The sequence below is a fragment of the Mandrillus leucophaeus genome, unplaced genomic scaffold (genome assembly GCF_000951045.1).
Source record: "Mandrillus leucophaeus isolate KB7577 unplaced genomic scaffold, Mleu.le_1.0 Scaffold23, whole genome shotgun sequence".
Lineage (NCBI taxonomy): Eukaryota > Metazoa > Chordata > Mammalia > Primates > Cercopithecidae > Mandrillus > Mandrillus leucophaeus.
Window position 1 is genome coordinate 1,475,380 of NW_012102365.1, and position 5,944 is coordinate 1,481,323.

General features: G+C 45.1%; 1 pseudogene; it reads right to left on the reverse strand.

Moving 5' to 3' along the window:
• Nucleotides 1-4,625: 4,625 nt before the first annotated feature.
• On the reverse strand, nucleotides 4,626-5,385 carry LOC105540964 (annotated as a pseudogene).
• Between the last annotated feature and the right edge of the window lie 559 nt (nucleotides 5,386-5,944).

Below are 5,944 nucleotides of genomic sequence, written 5' to 3' on the forward strand. Positions count from 1 at the left end.
CGGAATCTCGCTCTGTCACCCAGGCTGGAGGGCAGTGGTGTGATCTTGGCTCACTACAAGCTCCGCCTCCCAGGGTCACGCCATTCTCCTGCTTCAGCCTCTGGAGTAGCTGGGGCTACAGGTGCCTGCCACCGTGCCCGGCTAATTTTTTTGCATTTTTTTTGGTAGAGACAGGGTTTCACCGTGGTCTCTCTCTCCTGACCTCGTGATCTGCCCACCTCAGCCTCCCAAAGTGCTGGGATTACAGGAGTGAGCCACCACACCTGGCCACCCAGTTACTTAAGAAGCACAAAGGAAAATATTTTAATAAAGGATCATTTGACAACTGGTGAAAAAAAAATTATCTTTGTAGAGATAGGGTCTCACTCTGTTGCCCAGGCTAGTCTGGAACTCCTGGGCTCAAGCAATCCTCCTGCCTTGGCCTCCCAAAGTATAGGGATTACAGGTGTGAGCCACTGTGCCCGGGCCCAAAAATTCTTGACCTTGATTTCTCAGCCAGATCTGCTGTTTCTCAGTTTTTCCCATTTCAGACAAGTGTACCCTAATCCACCCTGCTGCTTCATCCACAAAGCCAGAGGGCATTCTGTCATCCCCACACTAATCCATGTATAAGTCCTTTCGTTCACCTCCAAATAAAACTCAAACCCATCCCCCATCCCAGCCCTTGCCAGCATTCCTGGCACCATCCCCTCTCAGCTGGGATTATGGCAGTAATCTCCTAACTGGTCTCCTTCATTCCCTTCTTGCTCCCTTTTAGTCCATTCATTTTACACAGCAAACAGCATGATCTTTTAAAAACAAATCAGATCATGTTGATCCCCAACTTAAACCATTTAAAGGCTTCCCCTGCAATTAGAGTAAAATCTGAAATCCTCACCCTAGCCTTCGGGCCCAAGCTGTGTCTCTACCTTAGTCCTCCTCACTTTGCTGCTGGCCCACCAGGCACTGCACTCACTGATTTTTCTGCCTCAGGGCCTTTGCACTTCCTATTTCTTCTGCTGGGAAATCTTACTCCTCAATTCCACTTGCCTAGTTCCTGCTCATCTTTCAGGTCTCAGCTTAAATGTCACTAAAGGAGAGTATTTAATACCTCTCTGACTCCCTTTTCTATCATGTCACTAGCTTATTCCTTGGTCATGATTTCTAGGGAAGAACTCTGGAGGCACACTACCGGGGTGTTGAATCCTATTTCCACTGCTCCTTGACCATGTGACCTTAGCTAATCACTGCTCTGTCCTTCAGTTTCCTCATCTGCAAAATATAGTACCCTGTAGGATCAGTACCTGGCAAAGAGGAAGCACTAAGTAAATATTTTAATTAAAAAAATTTTTTTTGCAGGCATGAGCCACCATGCCTGGCCTAAACATTTCTTTTTAGAGACAGGGTCTCTGTCATCCAGGCTGGAGTGGAGTGGCACAATCATAGCTCACTGCAGCTTCAAAATCCTGGGCTCAAGCGATCCTCCCATCTCACCCACCTGAGTAGCTGGGACTACAGGAACAGGTCACCATGCCTGGCTAATGTTTTTATTTTTATTTTTGTAGACATAAGGTCTTGCTTTGTTGCTCAGGCTGATCTTGAACTTCTGGCTTCAAGCGATCCTCCTGCCTCAGCTTCCCAAAGTGCTAAGATTATAGGTGTGAGCCACCATGCCCCGCCTTAAATATTTTAAAAATATTTATTTATTTATTTAGAGATAGGGTCTCACTCTATCACCCAGGCTAGAGTACAGTGGTGCAATCATAGCTCACTGCAGCCTCAAACTCCTGGGCTCAAGCAATCCTGCCTCAGACTCCCGAGTAGCTAGGACTATAGGTGTGAGCCACTGTGCCCAGCCATATATATTAGAAGGCATTTTATTATTCCCTCATGGTACATTTCTTGGGATTTAACTATTTTGATTTCTGAGATGTAAGCTTTGTGGAAACAGGGATTGCACTGCATCTCTTGTATTTACTGCTGTGCCTCTAGCACCTTGCACAGTGGCTGGTGCGTAGTAGGTGCTTAATGACATTGAATTAATGCATAAATACGGACGGGACCTCAGCCCTTATGGAACTGACGTTGCCCTACTTGCCCTTCAAGATATGGCTATTTTAGAGGTGTGAAAACTGAGACCCTAAAGGTGGGGTGATTTGGCTGGGCGCGGTGGCTCACGCCTGTAATCCCAGCACTTTGGGAGGCTGAAGCGGGTCGACCACTTGCGGTCCGGAGTTTGGGACCAGCCTGGCCAACAGGGTGAAACCCTGTCTCTACCAAAAACAAAAACAAAAACAAAAAACACAAAAATACAAAAATTAGCCAGGCGTGGTGGCAGGCACCTGTAATCCTAGCTACTTGGGAGGCTGAGGCAGAGAATCACTTGAACCTGGGAGGTGGAGGTTGCAGTGAGCCGAGACTGCACCACTGCACTCCAGCCTGGGCGACAGAGTGAGACTTTGTCTCAAAAAAAAAAGAAAAAAAAAAACAAAAAACACCACCAAAAAAACAAGGAGGGGTGATTTGAGCAATGCTTCAAGGGGGAAGGTATAATTTCTACTTTTCAGAAACGTGATAAATTTCTCTTCCTCAGGGCTGTCTACAGAAGTGGCATCCATCTTCTTAGCAGCATGACCACCCTCACACCCCTTGGGAAGCCCAAGAACGTCAAAAAGAGGACCAAGAAGTTCATGTGGCATCATGAACAGTCTGATGGATGAATCAGACTGTTAAGTGAAAATTAAGTGTAACTGACAGAAACCTAGTAGTATTGGCAGTAGGGTACAGAGAAGATTCAAGGGCCAAATCTTGATGCCCAGCATTGGGTATAGGCAGAACAAGAAAACAAGGCACATGCTGCCCTGTGGGTTCTGGAAGTTCCTGGTCCACAATGTCAAGGAACTGGAAGTGCTGCTGATGTGCAATAAATCTTACTGTGCTGAGACTGCTCGCAATGTTTCCTCCAAGAACCATAAAACCTGAGTGGAGAGAGCAGCCCAACTGGCCCCCAGAGTCTCCAACCCCAATTCCAGGCTGCGCAGCAAAGAAAATGAATAGACGGCTCACGTGCATGCTTTATTTGTGTTTAAATAAAACCACGAAAACTGCAAAAAAAAAAAAAAAAAAGTAACACCAAAAATGTGATGAAGCATCAAAATCACATGGAACCTGCTACCACCACTGTGAACACAAGTCATAGCCTTTTATTCTAGGAATAATAACTAGGGCGAAGCTTTCTTCACAAGAGAAATCAAACACAGAGAAACCTGGGCTCCCTGTGTAGGGCAGCAGGATGGATGGATTGTAGTGCCATTGACTGAGATGACATTGATACTGTAGTTGTGCCTTCCTGGGGAAGACATCCAGTCCCCTATCCAAGTAATTGGCACCCACACCAACATTTTGTTCATGTCATATTTAGGAATCCAGAGGCCTCATTTCAAAAAAAATTTTTTTGAAACAGGGTGTTGCCCAGGCTGGAGAGCAGTGGCACAATCTTGGCTCACTGCAGCCTTGACCTCCTGGGCTCAAGCGATCCTCCCACCTCAGCCTCCTGAGTAGCTGGGGCTACAGACATGTGCAGCCATGTCCAGCTAATTTTTAAATTTTTTTGTAGAAACGGGGTCTCCCTATGTTACCCAGGCTGGCCTCAAATTCCTGGGCTTAAGTGATTTTCCTGCCTCAGCCTCCCAAAGTGCAGAGATTACAAGCATGAGCCACTGTGCCTTGCTTCCAGAGGCCTCATTTTACAAATGCAGGAACAGAGACTCAGAGAGAAGGACTTGCTCAGGTCTACACAGTAAATTAAGCCCAAGTCTTCTGACTTCTAGGAAAGATTTTGTTTCTTTTCTTTTTTTTTGTTTTTGTTTTTATTTTTTGAGGTGGAGTCTTGCTCTGTCACCCAGGCTGGAGTGCAGTGGCACAGTCTTGATCTCGGTTCACCACAACCTCTGCCTCCCGGGTTCAAGTGATTCTCCTGCCTCGGCCTCCTGAGTAGCTGGGATTACAGGTGTGTGCCACCACGCCCAGCTAATTTTTGTACTTTTAGTAGAGATAGGGTTTCACCATGTTGGTCAGGTTGGTCTCGAACTCCTGACCTCGTGATCTGCCCGCCTCGGCCTCCCAAAGTGCTGGTATTACAGGTGTGAGCCACTGCACCCGGTGGAAATATTTCTTTAAGCCCTAATTGATATAAAAGCTTTTTGTTTGTTTGTTTGTTTGTTTGTTTGAGACAGTGTCTCACTCTGTCACCCAGGCTGGAGTGCAGTGGTGCGATCTCAGCTCACTGCAACCTCCACCTCCCGGGTTCAAGTGATTCTCCTGCCTCAGCCTCCCAAGTAGCTGGGATTACAGGTGTGCACCCTTGCACCCAGCTTTTTTTTTTTTTTTCAATTAGAAAAAGTATTTATTTCTGCTCCTTTCATACATTTTATTGTTCAGGAAACAGTCTTACATACATATCTGAAATAATCTACCATCATGCACTCTAGTTAAAGCGAAACACCATACATAAAGCTGATCAGCTGTCCGGAGTTCTCAGCTTATGTAATCTTACTTCTTGATTTTATGTTAATTTCTGAAAATCAGAAATGTCATCTCTAAAAAATGTGAAGGGGGTTGTAAAAAATAATCACTTTACTTGATATTATAGTTGAGATATGGAGTATATTTTCTTTAAGAAATGAAAAACTAATTAGAAAATGCCACTCACCATCGTTGGTACAGCAGTAGGTCAGCAGGAAAAAAAATACTGTGATAAACTTGTCTCTTCAATACCAAGAAGAAATTCTAGTCCAAGCTTCAATATGCTTCCTGTTTTTTCACTAGATATTTCTTTTACTGCTGCTTTTCATTCTTTTCCACATTTCATATTAGAGGATTGGTACAGCCTTTAAAACTTCATTGTCAGGAGAAATCCAGTATCCACTGATTTCTTCTCAAAGGCACTCTAACCCATCAGATAGCTTGCAAGTTTCATTCTCATAAATACTCTAGCCATGAAAAACTCAATAGGACACAGATGAAACCAATGAATAGAAGAAGAAATCTATTGAGTTGTAGGATATTTGGGGCATTCGATTGGTCCAGGATTATGAAACCTAAACCTCCCATTGTAAACAGGAAGCTGAATGCAAGTCCTTCCATAATATATTGTCCATTTACTCTGTAGGCAAAGAAAGCTACTGGCCTCTGATGCCCATGTTCATCAGTCATAGAGCCAACGCTTGGAGGTTCAACAATAACATCATAAATGATTCCTCCGGTGATGAAGTAAGACACCACCACCAGAGCTTACACAGTCATGGCCGACGGCATGTGCAGCCAGGGTGGCTTCTTCAGCTTCAGGTTAGGACATTCGAGCACTAAGAACAGGACGTGATACAAAATCTCCAGGGCAAAAGCTCTTTATTTTATTTATTTATTAATTTTATTATTATTATTGTTATTGAGACGGAGTTTTGCTCTGTCATCCAGGCTAGAGTGCTGTGGTGCAGTCTCAGCTCTCTGCAACCTCCGTCTCCCAGGTTCAAGAGCTTCTTCTGCCTCAGCCCCCCAGGTAGCTGGGACTACAGGCATGCACCACCATGCCCAGCAAATTTTTTCTATTTTTAATAGAGACAGGGTTTCACCACGTTGACCAGGCTGATCTTGAACTCCTGATCTCAGGTGATCCACATGCCTTGGCCTCCCAAAGTGCTGGGATTACAGGCGCGAGCCACCGTGCCCGACCCATATAAAAGCTCTTGATATAACAATGGAGAGAAAGGAGTGAGGAGGAGGAGAAGAATGAGGAAGCATTGAATCAGGTGTTCACTGGCAGGCGGAAACACTGACAGGTGTGTAGGGCAATCAGAGACCTTGCCGGGAGGGCAGGGGAGTCTGTTAAAGAAAGGGGAGGTGGAGGCTGGGGCCTGACTGGGTTATTTTCAGAGCTGCTATTTTTGTCTGCATCTGCTAAATTATT